Below are 25,448 nucleotides of genomic sequence, written 5' to 3'. Positions count from 1 at the left end.
CATATATCTAGTCGGGAGTGGTGCTGACTGAAAACTGATGATTTGGAGCGATTCGCGCGCCATCTGTTGGTCATTCTAAGGACTTATTGAACTACCCTCGTACGTTTATGTACTTCATTGAGTAGGAATTGCGGCAAAAATTATTTTCCAAGAAATTAACTGGCACTATTTTTTGACATAACCTTTAAATTTTGTTTAACGTAAGAACTTTTTTCAGATTTAAAATATCTGCAAGAGGTAACAAAAACGTATATAAAATTAATTTACTATCGGATCTTGCGTTTCTCGAAGCTTGAAGCCAATATTTTGCATATCAAAAAAGTTTTTAGGTTGAAAAAAATTCAAGGCACGAAGAAAATTTATCAAAAATGGTCCCAGTTTTAATTTCTTTAAAAATTATTTATAGTCAAATTCATACTCAATTTAAGTACATAAATGTATTTTATGGTGTACTAATACATTTTCCAAAGTTTCAGTCCAATATTGTTTTGATAAAAAAAGTTCTGAAGTTCAATGATATGTCAGTGAACTGAAAAAGTGAGGTCGGTAATATAGGTATTTAAGTGCGTCGCATGCCCTTAATGGTATAATAATAATTAATTAATTTAGAGACTTCAAACTGTTAATTATTACGTTTTCCGATTCGTTTTATTCTTTTTAGACCTTTATAGTCAATTTTTTTCAGGAAATTCTACAAATTAAAGTATGGCATCAGAGAATATCCTTACTGATTTGTACACATTTCGCAATTTTCAGTTTCAATTGAAGGCTCAGAAAGCAGAACTGAACGAGCGCTCGAGCAGTAGCCAGGGGTGGGGATGACGCACAGAAAACGCGACAAAAGAGAGAACGGAATCCATTCCTTCTTTCCTCGCGTTTTCTGCGCGTCATCCACACTCCTGGCTACTGCTCGAGCGCTCGTTCGATTCTGCTTTAAAAGACTTCAATTTACGGTATTTTTTATACATTGTATCTGAAAGTTCCAAAATTAGTAATACACAAAATTTACGTTTCGACTAATGGAAGTTTTTAGCCGACAGATGTAACAAAAAATCATGAAACCTTAGAACTTCGTGAATTTCCAAATATTTATAACAGTTCAAATTTACAATTTTACAGTATATATAAAATGAGAACATTTATAATTATCAGAACTTGCATATTTTAAATCAAAAAATTTGTAAACCTGTGATTTTTGCTGATATCTTTTTATTAATGTTACTTCAACGGCAAAAATCGTAATTTCATCAATATTTGTATTTAAAATTTAAAACATCTGATATTTCTAAATTGTGCAACGAATTCAAAAAAGGAATCAATAGTTTTCAAATTTTATTTCAATTCTAGAAAATTATATATAAAGGAATAGTTTAGGGAGAACAAAACGTTACCTTATTTTTTTTATAATTCACCTAAATGTATCATTTTCAGAATGAAAGTTCTTGCATTCGACTTTTATTTAAGTAATTCTTTCTTTTTACAAATTTTTAAGTATTTTATCCTCAAAAAGAAAATAAGGTATAAAATAAATAAAAAATAATAATAAAGTTATGAAAGAACTGCATTAATTTCTAAATGGTACGTTTTATTTAATGTTTAAACAAAAATGGTGTAGTTAAGTTTTTATTGGGGAGAAATAATTTTCAATAAAAAACAAATTGTCTACAAAACAGATTAGTTTTGTACCGAATAGTTGCATTTTATACTAAATTGTAGATTTTTTAAGCCAAAAACATTAATTTTCTTTACAGCAGTTAAATTTTCAGTCCGAAGATATGAATTATTAACAATAAATTTATATTTTCAGTCAAAAAAATCAATTTTTAACAAACAATCGCCTTTTCAACTGCAATTATATATCTTAAAAAAGTAACTTTTCGAAAAGTAGTTCCCATTTCAATCTAAAAAGGTTAATTTTCAATCTAAATAGACCAATTTTCAACTAAAAATATAATGTTTGATACGTTAAGAAAATTATTTTAATTTTAAAACAAAAAAAAACGGTTGTATTTAATCAGTAAAAATGAATTTTTGAGAAAGTGCTTCATTTTTAACAAACAAAATCTGCCCGCCGCGCATCCTATTAAAAACTAATTAATTAAAAATTTGCAGATCTTTTTTGGGTGAAAAACTTTTGTCTTCTTTTTTTGTAACTTATATCGCTTTTCCACAATTTTTGAAAACAATTTTTTATGTTATTTTTTATGAGTAAAACCAAAACTACGCGTCCAATCAAAACGTAATTTCTAAAATATTTGTAGATCTTTTTTTGTTTGTAAAATTTTTGTCAATTAAACTTTTTTTGTCGCTTGTATCGTTTTTCCAAAATTTTATTTTTGATATTTTTATGAATAAAACAAAAAAACGCATCCTGCGAATGTAATTAATAAAAAAGTAGATTTTTTGGGTGCAAAATATTTGTCAATTCATGGATTTTTGTGATAAAAGTTGTTCAACCAAAAAGAGATAAAAATTTATCTTTTTGGTGAACAACTGTTATCAATTAATTTTTCTTAATTCTTTGTTTCGTTTTGTCACATTTGTTTATTTTATTTTTTTACCATTAAAAAAAAATCTACGCTTTCCATAAAAAGATGATTAATAAAACATTTATAAATCTTTTTGGGTGAACAACTCTCGTCCATTTATTTTTTTTTCGTAACTTGCGTCGCTTTTTCAAAAATTATTTTTCTTAATTTTTAATAGTATTTTAGTATGACTTTCTAATGAAATTGTTGATTTTTCACCCAAACAATTCAATTTTGAATCAAATAATACAATTTGTTAATTTAAAAAATTACTGCTTAACGAAAAATTTAATAGTATACAGAATTCATTTCAAAACAGGTACCGTTCTACAATTGAAATCGCAGAATCTTTTGGGGATTTTCAAAAAAAATCCAAAAAGTTGTACGTATTTGAATTTTAAGCTTTTCTTTAAAAAAATCGAATTTTTTTTAAACCTTTATAACTTTCGACGAAATTGATATATGAATTCATCACCTATTTTTAAATCCGACGGAAAATTGAGAAAAGTTTCCAAATTAACGAAATGGCTGTGATTTTTCTGAAAAAATAAAAATTTCATTTTGTCAAGGCTCCTTTTAGATCTGCTTGCTAAATAACTGTTGTAGACGATATCTTTCATAGTTTAAGAAAAAATTCAAAAATAACATTTTTAGGGGAAAAAATTCTCCCGGCCTCAAAAACGGCCTCTAATATTAGTGGAAACTTTTTTTAAATGTTTGGAAGAATAGAAAATTGGGGTTTTCCGAACAATATTTTTTTTTTTAATTTGAGGAGAAAAATAAAAAATAATTTCTTGAAAACCCTACTTTTTTATTGTTCTAAACATTTTTTTATCATTTCTACTAGTACACAAGGCATTTTATAAGCATCATGCGGGCAACTCAACTTTTGAGGCCGAGAGAAATTTTGTCCTAAAAATGTAATTTTTTCATTTTTCTCGTAAAGTATTAAAGATATCACAAAAGAACAAGAAATATTTTTTACTGAACTTTCTTAGACGTGCAAATTTTTATCTCAAGATTTTTTCGTATCGGTCAAGGTTTCCAAGAAAAGGCAGAAAATTCGATCATAAGAAAAAATAATTCTCCTAACTACAAAATTTATTTAATAAGCATCCAACTTACAGGAGGCCTTTATTGTCAAAATAAAAGTACAAAAAAAAATTAATAGAAAATCCAAAGGACAAAAGGTATAGAGGTTTAAAAAAAAATCGAGTTTTTGGAAAACAAAGCACAAAAATAAAATAGGCATAACTTTTTAGAATTTTTTTTTCTTGTAAATCGGAAAAATACTCTTCCTGATAGATTCTGCAATTTCAAGTGACAACCTTGCCTGAGGAGTCGGAAAATTAATTTTTAAGCCAACGAATGACATTTTAAATAAATATTGAAGTTTATTGTTAAAATTTCAAAAAGCTTATGACACTATTTTTTTCATTTGCTGACACTATATACACTATTTTATTTTTTATCTCTAAAACGAGGTCTGTGAGTTTGTATTTTATTGAAAAAATACGTTTCTCATATTTTTCCTTGGAAAACAACATATTATTGAGCCCCAAATAGTTTCGTGACATCACCAGGGTCAAACTGGGTCAATGGTTATTTTTCTTTCCAAGATTAGAAAAATTCTGAAATTTTTAAAACTGCCAAGAAATTCCAACTACCACATTCTTATCTACCTCTTTAACGCATGCGCATAAAATTTTCACTTCTACACTGGAACTAAATGCTATCGCATTGCCTAACCTAATGCCTATCAGTGAGGCGCGAACCGTCGTTGAAGTAGCGCCACAATTTTCGAACTCGGTGCCCGAAATCCACGTGTGACCAACTTTTTAAACATTTTCTCAAAGAAAAAAAACTTTAATAACAACATAATGTAAAAGTTTATTTATGGTGTGGCTTCAACTTTATTGTTAATATGAAAATTTTAATTTTCAACTTTAAAAGTCGAGTGAATTTTTTTTATTGAAAGCTGGAGTGAAAGAAGCTCTTGGTTTAAAGATGAGCCGTGAAACAAATATAGCTTCAAGGTAACTACAGACGCAGACTAACCGCGCTTTTTTGAGAAGGTTAAACTCGTTCATGAGAATTGAGCTTTTTTTTTATTTACATCTGGTGTTCCCGAAAAGCTTTAATAAGCTTTGAGCTAAATTACTATATATTGTCGCGTGCGCCAACTAAATTCCTTCATGTATCTTTCCGGAAGCGGATATCGTTTCAACTTCCTTGGAGGATAACTGTGAAAATGCATTAGGTCGCGAAACTTTGCACATTTTGACCTGATCTGAGATAAGGATTTTTTTACACAGGAAATGTTTTGGGAACTTTGTGTCATGTTTTCAAAAAAAGGGGTAGTGCGAAAACTTTATTGAGTTTTTAGAATAAATCTAACGTTAATGAACAGGTACCTATTGTCCTGGCCAGAGATAAAATTATTTTTATTTCTACTATTTTCGCGTGTACAATTCATTTTTATTGTTCAGAAGTTCAACTGAAACTCATTTAATGATTTTCGCTAAAAAAAAAAGACTAGTAAAGCAACTCTTTCCTCGAGAAATGGTAATTGGTAATTGATGCTTTACCCTATTGGTAATTTCACTTCCTTTCATAAAGAAAGTAATATTAGCAAACCAAATCTGCTTTTAAAAACAAATAAGCTTATAGCAACTGCAATGTCAAGTGGTGTCTAAAATAAATGTAAAACACTTTTTATTTCCTCTATCTTTGACAAATTCAGTTTCCGTAAATTTTATTTTAGTTTGCAAACATGGGTCTATTTATTGATACACCAGTTTGTTTTTTATCGTCGAAAGAGTCGCGTAACGTCCAAAAATACATTCTATCGAAAAAAAGTTATAAAGTTGATAAACCGTGACTTGTAAACAGCACAAATTGTGCTAAAAATACTGTAATTTTCTAATCAAACATAAAGCCGTATCAGCGGTGGTCAGCGGATGACTACTTCCTTCACTGAGTTTCCTTATCTGGGAATATTTTAATATTTGAGTAAAGAAATACACTGGGTGGGTCTAAATAATATTGACTTTTTTTATACACTTGTATAAATAATATTGACTTTTTGCAAGGAAAATTAAAATAAATTTGCCTAAAACAATTAGGGTCTGACCTTTAATTTTTCACTGTTTACACACAAATCATTTAATTTGTTTTTTATAACTTTTTGAATTGATATCTAAAACTTTTTTAGCCATAAAGATTAATGTTCTACCAAAATAGATGAATTTGCAATAAAAGAGTTTAGTTTTTAAGCTGAAAAGTCGAATGTTTTAGAAAACAGTTAACTTTTAAACTTGAAAAGATGATTTTTCAACCAAATTGTTGAATTTTTAACAAAAAAATGTATTTTAGATTGAGCGTTTACAATCAAGTAATTGAACTTTAAACCAAAAGACATGAATTTGAACAAAATAGGGGGAATTTTAAACAAATAGTTGAAATTTAAAATAACAAAGATCAACTTTCAAAAAAATGGTCGAATTTTCAAATGAAAAGGAATAAACTTCAACCAAAAACAGTCCATTTTTAACCAAAAATGGAATGCTTAAATTTTTAGTTAAAAACTTACATAATATCAACCACAACAAAAAACGATATTTTAACAAAATAATGAAAAATGAATCCAAACAAATGAATTTTCAACAAATTAGTTCAACATTCAACCTAGAAGTTGAATTATATACCAAAAAATATGGATTGTTAATACAAAATTTAATAATTTCATTTTTAGCTAAAAAAAGATCAATTTTAACCAAGAAGTTGAATTTTGAACAAATGAAAAAATTCATTTTAGACCAAATCGTTGCATTTGTTGCCAAATAGTTGAAATTTCAAGCCGAATTTTCAACCAAATAGTTGGATTTTTAATTTAAAGCATAAATTTTCAACAAACAAAAAAAAAAATTTTAAACAAATAGTTGAAAATTTCGGCCCGAAAAGACATTTTTTCTACATAAAATTTGAATTTTCAACTCTGAAATATGAATTATCAACTGAAAAATATAAATTTTTACCTAAAAATTAAATACTTCACTTTTAATTAAAAAAATTAATTTAAATAAAAAAATGAATATTTAATAAAATAATAACATCTGAATCGAATGAAATGAATCATTAATAAAGTAGTTCCACTTTTAACCAAGAAGTTAAATTTTCAATTAAAAAATAATAATTCCTAATAACAAATTGTATGCTTGAATTTTTAACTAAAAACGATGAATTTTTAACCATAAATTGGAATTTTTAACAAACTAAAACACTAATTTTAGACCGAACAGTTGCATTTATTGCCAAATAGTTGAATTTCCAAGCAAGAGAGGCGAATTTTCTTCAAAACATTTAGATTTTCAACTCGAAAATATGAAATATTGACCAAAAAATATAGATTTTTAACCAAAAGTGGAGTTGTTAAATTTTAGGTAAAAAATTAATTTTTATGAAAAAGCATTTTTAACATATCATCTTTCAACCTAAAGGTGGAATTTTCTACCAAAAAATATGATTTGTTAATGAAAAATTGAATAATTGAATTTTTAGTTGAAAACGATCAATTTTTAGCCAAAAATTTAAATTTTCAACTAACAAAAACGTGGATAATTTTAGACTGAACAGTGTCATTTATTAACAAATAGTTGAACTTTCAAAAATAGTTGAATTTTCAACTAAAGCCGATCATTTTTTAACCGACAATGGAATAGTTAAATTTTAAGGTGAAAGAATGGGTTATAATACATAATGGTAAAACTTAGGAATAGCAAAAAGTAGGAATGAGCAATAAGCCCGAAATCCAAAACACTAAAAGGTATTTCTTCGGAAACCAAAGAAGCGGAATGTGTGAAAATTCAGAAGCGTTAAAATTAGGAATATGTAAATATACAGAGAGGAAAAATTCGGAAAGTTAAAATGACGGATATCATAAATTTATTATGATATGCTATTTAAATTTACTGTGATAAATATTTGTATGCTACCATAAATAAAAAAACTATGGACCTGCTAATAGCAACATTTATTTACTATTCCGAATTCTTCTACTTTCCGAATTTTTCCTCTCCGTATTTTTACTTATTCCTAACTGTTCACCTTCCTAATTTTAACGTTTCCGAATTTTTACCCATTCCGCTTCTTTGGTTTCCGAATAAATACTATTCAGAGTTTTGGATTTCTGATTTATTCCTTTTTCCGAATTTTTGGTATTCCTAAGTTTTACCATTATGTATTATAACCCATCCTGAAATTTTACCTTTCTTAAATTTTATCCGTTCCAAAAAATGAACGGGTCCTTTCTTAAGGGGGTAGTACTGGAACTTGTTTCAAAAAATCGATTTTCCAAAAATGACGATTTCATATATTAAATATATGTAGAAATGATGTGGAAGTGGTTATTTTGGTCGGAAATTCAGGAACATGTCAAGAAATGCAAATGAATGCAAGTGTGTTGAGCGCGCCGAACTAGCATTTTTATAAATCCAAAACTTAAACGCGTTTTCTCGAAACAACGTTTTTCGACCTGGTTGACATGATTAAAAAAAACTACTGGAACAATCGGGCTGAAATTTTTACATATTATTTTGTATATGTGTGCTTATTATCCGAACCGCCAGAACTATTATTGATTAATATTAAAAATTTTTAAAAACAATTTATGGTAAAAAAAAGTTGCAAAATTTTCAAATCCGCCATTTTGTATTTTTTCGGATTTTAATTTCTGCGGTCCCGACCATAACTACAGCTCTACTCTTTAATAATATTGCGAATTTTTTTGGTTCCGATGCTTACAAATGGAGACATAATGTCAACCAGATTTTAGCAGGGAATTTGCAAAAAAACTTAATATTTAACCAATAAAATGAAAATTTAACAAGGTAGATAAACTTTCAACTAAGTACTTGAATTTTTATCCAAAAAATATGAATTCTCGGTGAACATTTTAATAGTTGAATATTAAACTAAAAACCATAAATTTTTAACCAAAAATAAAAAAAACTAAATTATAAGTTGAAAAAAGGAATTTACAATAAAAAACGAATTTTTAACAAAATAAGAAAATATGAAACCAATAAAACGTTGTGACAATTTTCCACTAATAATAAAGAAATTTTAAACCTAATTTAATTTTACCAATTAATTTTTAACAACAAAAAAGTAAGCCTTATCAAATGAATTCAATTTTTAACCAGGTAGATAAATTTTCGACTAAAATTATGAATCTTAAACAACAACAAAAATGTCTATTTAAGAAACCATTTAAACTTTCAACTGAAGCGTGGATTTTTCAACCTAAAAAGAGGATTTGCCAAACAAATAATGTAATTGTTTATATTTCGACCCAGAAAAAGTTTTTATTTTAAATAGAAAAGCTTTGAATTAAGCCAAAAAGATGAAAAAGATGAAAAAGTTGAAAAGATGAAAGCCGTTAAATTTTCATCCAAGTAATCGAATGTTCAGTTCAAAAAATAATTTAAGACAAATAAAAACTAATTTTCATTTTAAAAATTCACTTTTAAAATATGCGTTGAATTTTTAACCTGAAAATATTATGTTTGATATTTCAACTAACAAATTATTATTTTCAATTAAACCCAGTTAAGAGTGACAATTAAAGACGAATTATTAACAAAACACATTAATTTTTAGCCAAATAGTTGAACGTTCAACTAAAAAAAAATACAAATTTTCAACCCGGAATTGTCAATTTTCAACCGACACAGTTGATTTTTTAACCACACAGTTGCATTGTTAACTAAAATTATGAAATTTGTACAAAAAGAGAAAAATTATATAATAATAAGAAAAATTGTTTATTCAAAACAGATTTCCAATTAAATCTGATGACTTTTTAAGAAAGTTTTTGAATTTTCAACAAAATCATTAGATTGTGAATTAAATAATACCATTTCATAAACAACAACAAAAAGAATTCTTGACCTAAAATTTAATAGTAGCTTTTTTAACCTAAAAGAATGAAACTTTGTTCAATTTGAATTTTCAATTCAGTTCGCATTTAAGTAGAAAAAAGTTAGAAACCTGAAAATTTTGCTTAGGAAGGAACGTGTTATTTAAATAAAAACAAAAGAATTCTAGATTAATCTAGAAAAACTATACCCCCTTCCCCATTAATGTTATAATAATAATAATAATAATAATTCACTGCCCCTTAATAAATGAATAAATCTATTTTTTTTAAATCAATATATATTTTTATTTATGATGTCAATGTGAATTAAGAATATAATGATTGATTGCAATAAATATCGCGCTGTTTTCCCTTGCATGAAATATGAATATACATTCACTCATTAGAATTAGAATTGCAAAGATTGCATAATTGAGATGTCTGCTATTCATTGTTTACTTTACTCAGAGGGCATTAACATCGACATTTTTCTCTTGTTGAAATCTCAAACTGCAAAAGATTGTTTTAATTTATTTTATCGTTTTAAAATTATTTTATTTAAAAATTAACGATGCAAACCAAAAGTACTTAAAAGAAAAAAATTAGAAATATTGAACCATATAAATTTTAGTAGCACTAACGCAAAAAATTACAAATGTATCAAAAATGAACTTCAAAATTACATATAGAAGATAAAACTCTATGATAATATATTTTATTTGTCATCTTGCACTTTCATTGTCAACTTTCTGTCAAACTTAATTTCCCAGTTCATAAAAGATTCCAAGCCTTATCAGTGCATTGAATAAGAGAGCGACACAAGCACAAACTTGAGTGCTATTGTATTCAAAACTGTCAGAAAATATTAAACAGACTGATAAATACTGGATAATAAAATATACGGGATAATGCAAATTTTTATTTATTTATGACACATATTGGACTGTAAACATCTTAAGCCTGAGAGAAAAATGAGTTCACATTTTATAAATAAATAATTAATAAATAATGAACAAATAAAACATAAATAAATTAAGGAATGACTTGGTGGCTCTAGACATTTTTCTATGTAATTTCATCGAGGTTCTGGTGATTCGGATCCCACCTGAAACATTAGGTCTCCCCTTTATGCACTTGGTTGTTACCCATCCCATTGATGGTGAGGTAAAAAAATTTTTTGTCCCTTATATTAGATTAGGTTCAGTAGTTCAATGTTATATAAACACGGGGATTAGAAGGGGACTTTATTTATTATTAAATTTATATATTTTTTGGTTACAATATCGAATAGTACATTTTTGTTGAGAATTTATCTTTTTTGTTAACACTTTAACTCTCTTGTAGAAAATTCTTATTTTTGTTTCGCAAATTCAACAGATTGGTTAAACTGTTTTCTTTAATAGATAAGATATTTTCTTGTTGACAAACCAACTATGTTGTTGAATATTTGTATGAATCTACTGTTTTTATTTATAATTTTTTGGTTGAAATTTCAGCCATTAATTTTTTCGTTTAAAATTCATTACTTTTTATCGCAAATTCAAGTACTTTGTGAAAAATTGAACCTCTTTGTTAAAAATTAATCTTTTTGTTGAGGGTTAATCAATTCAGTTTAAAATTCATCTTTTTTGTTGAAAATGTTACTATTTTGTGCAAAATTCGTCACAATGAGTTATAAATTTTACTATTTTTGTAGAAAACTAACTAATTGTTTAAAATTATTAATTTGGTTACATTTTCTTTCTTTCTTGATTGACAAATTTTCTTGAATTGAAAAATTAATTATTTTGTTTTGTTTACTTTCAAGTTAAACAACTTTGTTAAAAAATAATTTTCTGTTGGTTTTTCCATCTCCTTGTACGAAAATATACCTGTTTTGGTAGAAAGTTCAACTGTTTGGTAAAATTTTCCTCATTAGCACGAAAATTCAACAATTTGGTTAAATTTTTTCTCATTTACTAAAAATTATTTTTTTTTTTTTTGTGAAAACAAATTTTTTGGTGATTTCACCTGTTTCTATTTAAAATACAAAAATTTTTGGTAGAAATATCAAATAGTACATTTTTTGTTAAGAATGCATCTTCTTTCATTGAAAATTAAAGTATTTTTTGGAAAATCTATATTTTCGTGTTGACAGTATAACTGTTTTCTAAAAGAATCTAATTTCAAAAAAAAGTATAATTCCAAAGTACTATTTTTACACTATTCTAAACAAATTCTAAAGAATCTTCAAACAAAAAAGTTACTTTTTAACAGACTAGTTCAACTTTCAACAATTAGTTTAATTTGCAACCAGAAAAGGTAAATTCTTAACGAAAAATATAAGACTTAATATTTTAACAACAGCAAGATTTAATTTCAAATAAAAACAAGTTGCATTCAATAAAAAAGAAGAAATATCAACTGAAAATGATATTTTTTAAATTAAATAGTGGATTTTTAAACTAAATAATATAAATTTTCCGTTAAAAAGGTTAATTTTCTACAACTGAAAAAAATAGACAGAAATTAGCAGTACGTCTGTTTTTGAGCTGCAGCTAAAGTACCCTAATTTTTATAATTAAAGATTTTTTTCTTCGTAATAGCAAAATCAAATTTCGATGTTTTCGAAAAATTAGAATAACTCTAGAAATAATAAACATTTTTTAATGCTCTTGAGCTTATTTTAAATTTACTTTTTATTTTTGTTGTTCTAAATTTTCAAAATATTTTTCGATTTTTTTCCCTCGATTCTGCCGTCGCAAAATTTAAAAAAAGTGTAAATAATTACACTTTTTATTAAATCAAACCTTATCATATTTTGATCTAGTCTAGTTATTTTTATAAAAATATTATTGTTTTGAATTTATTAAACCATGTAGTGAGCACAATCATTATTTGATATTTAGAAAACTGTTATTTGAGTTTAAGTGAAACTTTAGAAATGTATTTTACTATTTCAATCAATGAAATTTTTTTTTAAACTGATTTCTCAGTTGACATTCTTAGTCTTTATTTAACTAGTTGGATTTTTACTAATTCAGATTTAGAGAGTAATAAATAATTTTATAATTTAATTGTAAATTGTAAACTGTAAAATTAGAAAAATGATAGAAATAGAACACGAGTTTCAATATTGATTAATTCCAGACCTCTATTAAATTATATGATGCCGTAATAGGCTAGCACACTTTAATAATTATTATTGGAGATGAGAGAATTAGCTAAGGCCGTTCGTCTGATGACGTGGCTGTGCGGTATGTAAACTATGGCAGATTGCGCCTTTGCCAATTTTCGGCTCTAAGCCCTCTGATTTCACATTAATTATACCTATATTACACGTATAATTTTTTTCATTAAATTCGATTTCTTTCGACTTTCTAAGGCGCACGATTCTCATTTCAGAATTTATCCAATTTTCAATTAACTTAAATTTCGAGTACGAATCAATTTTGTACATTATATCATTCAGTACAAATTCTACACTGTTGGATTCGTTTTTATTCAACATTTTTTCAGAACATAAGTGCAGTCTAAACTTAAAATTTACGAAGATGTAGAATTTCTGTTTTAAAAACTGTTTTTGGTCATTGTTTACTTTGATGACGATTCCCAATTTTTTAGTTAATGATTTGAAATCTTTTGCAAAACATATAAATGTATTCATAATTTTTGTTTGTTAACTTTTTGCTTTTGCGAACGAATTATAATCACCATCGACTTAATTTTATACATTTCTTACAAAGACAGTCTTAATTTTCTGAAAAATAACATCAAAATAAATTTTCAAATGTTATTCCACATTAAAAAAAAATTAAATTGAGGAACGAAACATCATAAGAAGAAATGTGAATTTCAATGTTCAATATTAATAGATTTGAAGTATTTACATGAAGATGACTATAATTGTAAGATTTAATATTGAACAGTTGCTTAAGATAAAATATGAGGATAGTAAGAATTGAAAATTGGTAAAATGAACTTAAAAATTATAGTATTTTTATTTTCAAAAATTTTCTTTTACTAATAAATTAGAAATTTTTATACCAATTTTTTGCTGAAGATCGTAATTTTTGATTTGGAAAAGGGAAGGGAGAAATTCTGTCACATCCTACCCCCTTTACTGCATAAATTGTTTCTAACAAATTTTTATTATTTAAATGTCAAAGAATCCTAATCTAAAATAGGGGAAATTTTGCAATCTAGAAGTGTCTGTAGATTTAAACGCTTTTTAATTCAGCTTTTTTCTACTGAATAATTGAACGCAACTTTTTCTTCTGTAAATTAGAAAAAATGCTTGGTCTTAGTATAAAGCATTAGTTTTTGCATGGAGTTATAATCACTTTATGCTCACTTTCATAAATTTTCTAAAAAAACATGTGTATTTTTTTATAATAACAAAAATAATCCAAAAATTTCAATGAATTAATTTTTTTTGTAATTTAATTTAATTTCAGAATTACATAATATAATGAGAAATGTTTTATTTTGAAATAAAATAATGTGTTTGGCTGAATTATTAAATTATAAAGCTTTATCAAACTTAATGTCCTTCAAACTGGTAAATAATACTGGAAAAAATGTATTCTTCAGTTGAAAACTTTATTGAAAATTCAACACTTTTGTTCCAAAGTTATCCTTTTTGGTTTAAAATTCCTCTGTTTTTGTATAAATTTAATCTCCGTGGTTAAATTTCAATTATTTGGTTTAAAAATAAATAATTTTCTTATAGATTTAATTATTTTCAGGTTAAAAGTTCAACTGCTTTCTAGAAACATTGCCTTTTTGACTCCAAATTTCAACAATCTGGTTGAACTTTTTTCTTCTACTGAAAGTTCTTTTTAAATTGAAAAATCAAACACTGTGTTAAAAAGTTCTCGGTTAAGATGAATTCTACCATTTTTTTATTTAAAATACAAATATTTTTTGGTTGGCATATCAAATAGTACATTGTTCGTTGACATTTCATTATTGTTTAATTAAAATTAAATTATTTGTTCGAAAATGCATATTTAGGTGTTAAAAGTTCAAGTTTTTTTTCTAGAAAATTACTTAAATTTACTTAAAAACATGAATTTTTTTTTTTCACTCTCACTTTTATCAATTTTTTACAAAACATTGGTGTTTTTCTGAAATTATACAAACATAATCAAAAACATTTTTAAATAGATTTTTTAAACTTTAATTTGATTTCAGAACATTTTAGAAAATTAAAAATTATTATACTTAAAATTAAAATTATAATATATGTTCAATAAATTTGGTCTTAGTTTGATTAGATTTAAAATAGTAGTTTTTCGAACTGGAAATGGCAAGAAGAAAGTTCTGCCACACCCTACCCCTTTTCCAACTCGAAAAATAACCAATAATTACTATTTTTGTAATTTAATAACTCTTTTTTGTAATTATATTGCAACTTGTATTTAATAACACATACCTGAAAATATTAGAAAAAATTACGCGAAATAGAAAAAGTTCGGGTATATAATATAATTATATATTTGAATTTAAAAATTGCGCAAAACAAGCCAAAATTGAAAGCATCCTAATTTAAAAAAGTGTTAACTTTCCAATTTAGAAGTCCCTTTAAATGCGTGAAATCTTTTAACTTGAACCTTTTTCAACAGAAAAATAATTATTTTATGATTAATTTTATAATTAATAGTATTATTATTTATTATTGTTCTTATTATACAGACAAATCTCTCTAACAAGCACCCGAGGCGAAGAACTTCACAAAGTCATGATATGTCACAGATCACAAAAACATACACAAACTTCTTTAAATTAAAAAAAAAATTCTTAGGCTTAGTATAATGTGTACTTTGTCTTTCAGATGACTTTGAGTTAAGTGGATTATGTTTCCCAAAACGAATTGTCTTATATTTGCAAGTCAAATTTTATGGCTATAAGGGGCTTCATACTGCTGATCATTTTCCTGGTTGATAGGATTACTGATTTGAATTTAAATGAAAGGCTAGTGACTATAGTTGAATAGTAAAGTTGTAATCTGTACTTGACTTTGAATAAAAAACGTGCCTAGTTAAATCCGAACAAATCTATTGATAAATGAAATTACAGAAGCATCAAAGACCCTTCGCCCAATTTTCATCTGCACTCATACGAAACGATAATAATATTATAGTGCTTGGCCCTTCCGGTTACTATACAAAGTTGATCTCGATTACACACCCACTTTATGTCAAATTTTTTTCTCTCCTGTTCATTTTCATTTGCAAGCAATTAATTGGCTGGCATTAAATTATACTCCTAGAAAAGTATTTGTTTAAATCGAAAATATTTTGTTGATTTAAAAAAATATATAATTCGCAATTGGAATATAAGATAGCTCCTTTGAAACAACGCTAAGAGCGTAGATCAGACTTTCTCACAATTATTGACTAATAATTTATAGATATAATTTTAATTTTAAAAACGATTAATAATAATTAATCATATCAATAATAATTGTTCTTGTTCTCAGATAATGTTGAATTTATAATGTATGTATAACAAATTTTAGGATTAGTTTTAAATTTGAAATTGTACAAAAAAATTAAGTTAATCCAGATTCGACTATACTTGGAATAAAGAAAAAGCCTCTAACTTTTTTGAATTTTAACATCAGTTTCAGTAAAAATAATTAAATGTTTAAGATCTATTAAAATTACAATTTTTTCATTTCAAGCATGTATGCATGTTTTTAATCTTCTTAGTTTATTATATAAAAAAAGTCAGAACGATTACATTACATTTTATAGTAAAAAAACACATTAAAACACATTAAAAAATGATACAATATTAAATTTAAAACATTCCTGAAAACCTCTGAATTCCTGGAATTCTAAAAAAAAAATTTTAATTTTATGAAATCCTTGAATTCCCTAGCACTCTAAAATCCTTGAAATTCTCTGAATTCCTTGAATATTTTTAATTCCTTGAATTCCTTAGCGCTGTGAAATCCGTGAAATTCTCTGTATTCCTTGAATTCTATCAAATATTTTATTTTTTTGAATTCGATGAAATCCCTGAATATTCTAAATTCCCTCAATTCCTGGAATATTCTAAATTCCTTGAATTCCCTAGCGCTATGAAATCCGTGAAATTCTTTGAATTCTTGAAAACGCTCAATTCCTTGAATTCTCTGAAATTCTCGATTTCTCTGAATTCGGCAATACTCTGAATTCCCTGAACGCTCTGAAATCCTCTGGTTTCGCTGAAATCCCTTAATACCAATAATTCCTTGATTATTTGGAAGTCTCTGAATTTCTTATATTCCCTAAATTCCGTAATTCTCTGGATTCCTTAAATATTCTAAATTCTCTAAATTCCTTGAATTCTCCAAATTTCCTTTAATTCTTAAATTTCTCGTATTCTCTGAATTCATGAAAATCTCTGAATTCCTTAAATTTTCTGAAATCTTTAATTTCTCTAAATTCCCTGAAGTCCTTGAATATATTCTGAATTTACTGAATTCCTTGAATTATCTTATTCTCTGAATTCTTTCAAGTATTCAGAATTCCCTGAATTCGTAGAGTTTCTTTAATTCTAGCAATTCTTCTGAATTCCTTTGAACTTTTTACCTTATTTTAAAGTCCTTGGAATTCAGGTAGTGCTAAGAATTTAGGAAATTACACAAATTCAAGGAATTCATAGATTAAAGAGTTTAAAAACATTCAAAACAATTAAAAATAATTAAAAATCATTAAAAACTAAATATTTTTAAGGTAGATTTCCAATTTTCCAATACCCTTCCCACATTAGGCTTTGAATAAAAAAAATGTCCTTGAAAAATAAAACCATTATTTTTTTAAAGTGATTAAACTGTAAAATTTGAAAATATTAGAAAAGGCGTCCGAAATATATTACAGTAGGCTAATATCGGAAAAAGTTTATGAAACCTCTTTTGAAACTTCTTATTTTTCAAAGCATTTTTATTTGTTTAAAAACTTTTTTATCTTATACTATCACGAATTAATGTTAATTTCTTAATTCTTTGGCCTAATTTATTCATGTGTTTAGTGCATTTTTCATTTTACTTGTCTAGCTATTGTTTAAACAATTTATAATTATTTGCATGGAACTTTTTACAGGAGGAAGCTAGAGGAACTGTTTTTTGGTGCTTTTTTCAAGAAGTTCCATTACTTCCTTCTAATTAACAAAGGTCATCAACCATTTCTCAACATACTCGTTATTTTTAATTATTCTTATTTATTAAGAAATGTATGTTTAAGTATTCAGAAGTAGTAAATAAAAAAATTCAATCTTATTAACCCTTAAACGGCCAAAACGCCACTACCGGTACACTGCTTTTCAACGGCCAATAACTAAGACTATTCGAAACTAGAATAAATTGAGACATATATATTTTTATTGCTTAAGATCTCCTCTTTCCGGCGGTGCCAATGACCATTTTCCAAAGCTTTTCGAGTCTGTAATTAACCTGGAATCTCACTAACCGGTGGAATAAATGTCTAAACTTTGAGAATCCATGGTTCAAAGATCGATTTTTCGTTTTGTATTTTCAAAATGGCGTCTTAATGGCAAAATTTTTGTGAAAACATTCATGAATTTTTTTAGAATAAACGATGCGCTTTTCGGAAAAATCATCAAGAATAAAAAGTTCTTGTAGTCAGCCAAGGAATACGCAAACAGCGTTTTGAGCAAAATTTTGGATTTTGCATATGAACAATTTTTGCAAAATTCAAAATTTAGCTTTGAAAAATGGTTCACAAAAAAAATAGGCACGAAAAATCACGTTTTTTTTTTGTTTAAACTGCATTTTGGGATAATAAATAAATTTTTTGAGGAATTTCATTGGCACCGCCGGAAAGAGGAGATCTTAAGCAATAAAAATATATGTGTCTTAATTTTTTCTAGTGTCGAATAGTCTTAGTTATTGGCCGTTGAAAAGCAGTCTACCGGTAGTGGCGTTTTGGCCGTTTAAGGGTTAATAAATTTAGCAAAAGCATTAAGTGTTGTAAAAAGTAAGATTTAGCCAAAACTTTTGAATTTTTTTTAAAAACTATAAAAAAAGTACGACTTTTCAGGCTTTTTCATTTCAATTGTGTTTTTTAGTTGAAAATTAAACTGCTTGTTTAAAACTTCATGTGTTATGTTGAAAATTCGCCATTCTCTTCAAAATTAATTTTTTTACTGAAAATTTATCTTTTTCATTTTGGGTTAAAAACTTCTCTATTTTTAGTGGAAAATCCATGTATTTTGTTGAAAAGTTGTTGTTTTTTTTTTAATTGAAAATTCGTCTTTTTAATGAAAATTAATTTTTTACCTGAGATTTATCTTTTCCATTTTGGGTTGAAAAGTTATCTTTTTTAGTTGAAAGTTCAACTTCTCGTTTGAAAATTCATGTATTTTGTTGAAAATTCGTCTTTTTATTGAATTTTTTTTACTGAGAATTTATCATTTCCTTTTTGGGGTAAAAAGTTATATTTTTACTTAAAAATTTAACTATTTGCTTAAAAATTGATGTATTTTGTTGAAAATTTATCTCTCTGAAAGAAAATTTATCTTCTAAGTTGAGAATTCATATTTTTGGTTGAGAATTCATATATTTTGTTAAAAGCTCGTATTTTTTATTAAAAATTAATCTTTTGAATGAAAATTAATCTTTTTTAGTTAAAAATTCAACTATTTGTTTGAAAATTCGTGTATTTTATTAAAAATTAATCTGTTTGGTTGAGAATTCATCTTTGTCGGTTAAAAATCCAACTACTTAGTAAAAAACGAAACTGTTTTGTTGTCACGAGTGACAAAACCTTTCCGACCCCCCTCCAAAGTTACACTTTGTCTCACGTAATATATGGACGCTCCCAAATGAAGAATTTTGCAAAAAAATGTGTTTTATAGGAAAATAAAAAGAAAGGATGAGAGTCAAGAAAGGGAGAAATGTTGGATTCGATTTAATGCCATCTATAAATACTTAAACTGCCGGAGACAAGCATGTTTCAGACATGCCGCACTTGCACATGAATTCGGTCAAGCTTTCGTAGACTAATTTTGCGTCGAGTGTTCGAGTTCGTTAACCTGACTGATTTTCCGAACTCCTACCTACTGTACCACTAATAAGTCTACCTACTTTTCCACCCGAGCCAATCGATATAATGCTTAATTCTGTATTTCAAGGAAAGTCTGGCTATATCCAATACTTCAAGTTCACTTTCATTCAAATTGGGGAAGTGAAGGCTGTAATTGAAGCGTATAACCAGTTTATCGCCAAATTTAGTAAAAAATAATGAGAAAGTGTAAGAGTAAAAATACAACGTTTCCAATACTCTATTGGGTACTTTTTTCATTATTGTTATTTTTATTTTTAGAACTTCGTAGCCCCGGGCTGAAACCCTTATATTTTCGGTCGGGTGTCGGTCTGTCTGTTCATCGTTCATTATTTCAAGGAGGGGAAGTAACTGGAAATTTTGAGAGTAAAATTAGGGAAGCAAAATTAGAGGAAGTAAGAGTACATGAGGGGGGGGGGGGCAGGTAAAATGAGTGCAAATGTGGGAAGAGGATGTGAGGGAAATAGAGAATAGGAAGAAGGAAAAATGTGTAAAAATGGGGTATGTAAATAGGCGAAATTATGAGAGGGTAGTAGGGGGCATTTTGGGAAAATCTAGGGTAGGAAAAATGTAGGAACGAGGGGCGATGAAGTAGGGAGAATTTTGGGCAGTAAAATTAGGGGAAGTGAGGAGAAATTGGAGAAATAGGGGAAGTCAGGAAGTTGATTAGAAATTATGATAAGTAGGGGAGGGGAAGTAAGGGCTAGGGAACGGAAGTAGGGGAAGGAGATTGTTAGAAAGGAAAGCGAAGAGAGGGGAAAGTAGGCGCATAATAAGTGGGAATCAGGGGTGGTTAAGCATGAGAAATAAAATAAATGAGATATGTATGGGGAAATGAGGGGAGGAGAAGAAGGGGTGGTATGGGGAATTTAGGGGGATTGAGGGGAGTGAAAGTAGAGAGAACGAGGAGAAATGGGACGAATGCAGTAGAATCAGGGGAAATGAGGACAAATGTAGGGAATCGGGTAAGTGAGGGAAAATGATTAAAAATTATGGTCAGTACGAGAGGGGATCTATGTTTTAGAAAAATGGAGCAGAGGAAGGGGTGTGTTAGCTAAGGAAACAAAGAGAGGGGAAAGAATGCACAACGAGACGATCTGAGGAGTGGGAACGAAGTGGAAATGAGCGGTTTTGGTAGAATATTCATATTTTGGTGTTGAAAACTCATGAATTTTTTTGTTTTGATTGAAATTTTTTTTTTTTTTTTTTTAAATAATTTTTTAACTGGAAAGTTGACTATTTAATTTAAAGATTGACACATTTTAGTTCAAATTTCATCCCTTAGGTTAAAAGTTTCATGATTTTATTCAAGATTAATCTTTCTATAGGAAATTTCAACTAATTTAGTAAAAATGGACCGAAAATTCGTCCTTTTTAATTGAAAATTCATTTTTTTTTTTTTTGAAAATTGAACTTTCTTCTTAAAAGTTAAATGAAAATCATTAAAAATGTAAAAAATGGCCTGAAAATAATACAGATTTTCCTCAGAAATTTTAGAACCTTTGTTTATTCACTTGAAACCTCTCCAAATTGTTATAATACTTGTAAAATTTTGGTTTGAAATCTTTAAAAAAATCTACAATTTTTTAACTCTTTTACAATTCAAAATGTTTAATGTTACATAAAAATTGTTCTCATAAATCTTAAGAAAACTTTTCTTTTAATCCTTTCCAAATACTTAAACCGTCTAATATTTTTAAATTATTCCAATTTTTCGTTAAATTTTTTTTTTAATTCTTCAAAATTGAAAAAATTTGCTTAAAATCTTCCAGATTCTTCTTTCACAAATTTAGAAATCTTTTGAAACTTTTTGAAATATTCTATCAAAATTAATTTTTAAAAATAAAAAGCCATTTTAATTTGCCTAGGAACCTAAAGAGTTTTTTTAATTTTCTTTAAACCTTACAAAACTCCTAAAATATCTAATATCTTTTTATTATTTTTTAATCGGTTCAATAATTAATTTTTCTGATCTATTTGGAAATGCTTAAAATTTTATAAATAAATTTTATTACAAAGTAAAATTATTTATATGGAAATTTCGATATACAAAATTCATAGTGCAGAAAATTCATAAATATTTATAATAGATAAACAACCTGAAAAACGTCACTAAAAGTTGTCTTCATGCAGTGTCTCACCAATCAGGTTATCGACAACAATGTGTTCGATATTTTCGAGACATTTAGTAACATCGATTTTTTTAGGCAATTAAAAATGATACATGCTCGAGTCAAAAATTCCCCCTCCTCTCCAGATAACAGCTCTTTGCAAAATAAGATCCCCCCACCCGGTCTTTTTAACGTTACGTAATATGTGAACGCTCCCTCATCATCAATGAAATTCCGCGAAGTTTAGGTACTCAATTTAGCAAACTTAGGCGTTCGTGTATATTCCAAATGAAATACTTTTCCTGTAAAAAGTTTCTTATCTAAAATGTAAGCCAGTGAAATAACGGCCGCACTTGCAGGTTTCTGTGCGCGCAACTGCTCCACATATTTTAATACCGAGGGCAAGAAAAACTATGCTGTAAAATAATCATAGACTATTCTTTACTAGAAAGTTGTTCAGTGTATTGTTGGCGAACTCGATCAATAAAAGTCATGGCTTATCGAATAAAAGTTTATTTATTTATTATTTAAAATTATATGAATATGTACCGTCAAACGTGATGATTTCAGACATCTGAGTTAAATTCGGACATTCCTGAATTGATAGTTTCGATTGCTTAAGGGTGTTTTAACCCAAATCTATAATCATTTAAAGTTTTATTAAGGCGCTTCAAACGAGTCAGTTTCGATTGATCCAGTATACGTCTAAAAGGTTGAATTGCTGAAAGTACTATTTTTACCACGTAATCTAAAGGCAATTATACTGTTTTGCCCAGAGAGCTTCTCCCGGAAAAAGTTATTGTTTTTTTTTTTTTTTAATTGGAAACGTTTTTTTTTTTCACCTGATATCGCCAGCCCAGCATACACAGTAGTCAGAGTGTTGCCGAATTCAGGCGCGAACAAAAATTTTCAATGAAAAACAAAAACCAAGAACATTTTGCGGAAAAATCTCTCTATCCAGAATAGTATAATTGCCTATAGATTATGTGGTAAAAATATTACTTTCAACAATTCATCCTTTTAGGCATATATTGGTTTAAGTGAAACCAACTGATTTGAAGTGCCTTAAAGCCTAAACTGAAAACCCCCTTAATTAATTTATACTATCAATTAAGGAATGTCCGAATTTACCTCACGTGTCCGGAGTACCCTGTTTAACGGTACAGTAACATTTCGTTGGGTAAAAATGCTACTATTTGATTAAAATTTATTTAATGTAACTATTTTGTTAATAAAACATCTCTTTTGTTAAAAAAATCATCCGACTGATCGAAAGTTGAGATATTTTCTAAAAATGAATTTTTTTTCAAGATTCATCTCTTTCTTTGAAAACTTTACTATTCCACTTTTCGAAAATTAATCTTCTTGTTTAAAAAATGATCTTTTGGGTTAAAATCTCTTCTTGAAAATTGATTTTTTTTTAGTTTAAGATCCATCATTTTATTTAAAAAGTCAACTCTTAAATGGAAAATTTCTGTGTTTTGGTAAAAAGTCTTTTCTTTTTGTTGTTAGGAATGCATTTGTTGAACTACATATTTAACTATTTCACTTTTTATTTGAACATGATTCTTTTAATTATAAATTATTGTTTTCTATTTCAAAATGCAATGATTTGACTGGAAATTCGTGTATTTTATTGCAAATTAAAAAGTTTGGATGAAAATTGATCTGTTTCGTAGAAAATTATACTGTTTAACTTGATAATTTGACATTTTGGTAAAAAATTTAAGCCGTTAGCTTAAAAATTATATTCTATTGAAAGTTCGATTTTTTTAAATTAATGTCTCTATTAAAAATTGTGGACTATTGCATTTTTTGTCTTTCTTGATTGAAAATTTATCTATATGTAGGATACAACTATTTTTTAAACAAAATCTTTAATGTAAAATTTATCATCTATAGTGAAAGTCAGATTTCTGAGTTAATGATGAACAATTATAATGTAATGAAAATTCAATTGTTTTTAGTTCAATTTTAATATTTTTTGGTTTGGAAATTTCGATAATTTGGTTTCACCAACTGGTTTGTTAAAATTTGTTCTTTTGGGTTAAGAATTCACATTTTATGGTAGAAAAGTCATCTTTCTTGTATAAAAAATTAATATTTTTTAATTGAGGGTTTGACTGTTTCGTCCCAAATTCGTATTTTTTGTTCAAAAATCTACAACTGATTCATCATTTAAATTGAAAATTGATCTGTTATGTGAAAGATTTGTTTTGCTGACTTAAAAATTCAACCATTTTGTAAAAAATGCAACTATTTCGTAAAAAATTCGCCTTTTTTTGTTGAAAATTTCAATTATTTGTTTGAAAAATACACCATTGTAGGTTGAAGATTTAACTTTTTTGACAATTTATATTTTTTGTTAGAAAATTTTAATTAAATTGTTAACCATGTGTCCTTTTGGATTGAAAATTCATTTTTTATGGTTGACAATTCATCTTTCTTGTTTGAAACTGAATTAATGAATTTCAAAAGTAATTTTTTTCAGGATGTTTTGTAATTGTTTAAGTCATTTTTCTTTTAACCATTTTGTTTTAATTCGAGAAGGGTTATTATTTTCTTAAATTAATTTCGCAGATAATGAATGTTAGGAGTGATATTTTTTGTGAAAGGCAGTTTTTAATTATTTAAACAAGTAATATAACTTGGTTCTTTTGATATGAAAGATTGATGAAATTAAAATTTTGTATTAAAAATTTGATATTTATATTTTCAGTTCAAAAAAACTGATTAAAGTTGTTCACTCTAAAGATGAATTTTCAACTTAAATAATGAATCTTCACAAGAACAAAATAATTTTTTAAAAAGTAGTTCCACTAGATAATTTAATTTTAAGACTTTAAAGATGGATTCTTAACAAAAAAGTGTAATTGATGATGTTTCCCCCAAAATAGATTTTTATTTTAATCAAAAACAGTTAAATGCAATCACAGAATAAAAATTTGCAATCAAATAATTAAATTTGGAACCAAAGAGATTAATTTTAAATCAAAAAGATAAATTCTCAACCAAGAAGATTAAGTTTCCACCTAAAAACACGAACTTTAAACAGATTGCATAATAAATTTTCAACCAAAAATTATCAATTTTTCATCAAATAGTTGAATTGTTTACTAAAAGAGATCATTTTCAACTAGAAATATAATAGTTGAATTTTTAGTTTTAAAAAAGGTAATTTTAAAACAAAAAAGGACCGTCCACGTCGTTATAATGAAGCACTTTCAACCAAGTTTTTAAATTTTTACGGCGTTGAATTTTGCGCTAAGCAACAAATGCACTATTTTTTTTTAATCGGTTTACAAAGATCACATTTAGACATTCTCAAGAAGAATTTAATGGCGCACTTAGTTTTTCGATCCGACATATATTTTGTTTATAACAAGTGGGGAAAAATAACAAATAGTGTAATTGTTTAACAAATTGTTTAAATAAAAAACAAAAAATGCACACAAAGATATTTCCGAGACGAATCCAGAGGTGCTTTTACTTTTTCGATATGACTCTTAGTTTGTTTAAAATTAATTACACAAGCTTGGAATCGATATCTGTGGCAAACTTCAACATCATGTATTTTTTACCAAAAAAGATGAGTTTTAACCAGATGGTGTAATTTTTAACCCAAACAAAAATTTAAACTAAAAATTAAGAAAAAGGGGTAATTTCATAAAGATAGGAAAAACAGATATTCTCAAAAAAGGGGAAAAGATGGAAATATTGGAAAAGAGTGCGCCACTTAACCCTTAAACGGCCAAAACGCCACTACCGGTACCCTGCTTTTCAACGGCCAATAACTAAGACTATTCGACACTAGAAAAAATTGAGACACATATATTTT

General features: G+C 27.0%; 1 protein-coding gene across 1 annotated transcript in view; it reads left to right on the top strand.

Moving 5' to 3' along the window:
• LOC117179063 (nesprin-1-like) overlaps window positions 1-25,448 on the top strand; it is a 296,643-nt gene that overhangs the window by 228,574 nt on the left and 42,621 nt on the right. The window lies entirely within an intron of this gene.

This window comes from Belonocnema kinseyi, chromosome 8, assembly GCF_010883055.1.
Source record: "Belonocnema kinseyi isolate 2016_QV_RU_SX_M_011 chromosome 8, B_treatae_v1, whole genome shotgun sequence".
Taxonomy (NCBI): domain Eukaryota; kingdom Metazoa; phylum Arthropoda; class Insecta; order Hymenoptera; family Cynipidae; genus Belonocnema; species Belonocnema kinseyi.
Note: the sequence above shows the minus strand (reverse complement) of the source record. Positions and strands in the feature narration are given on the sequence as shown.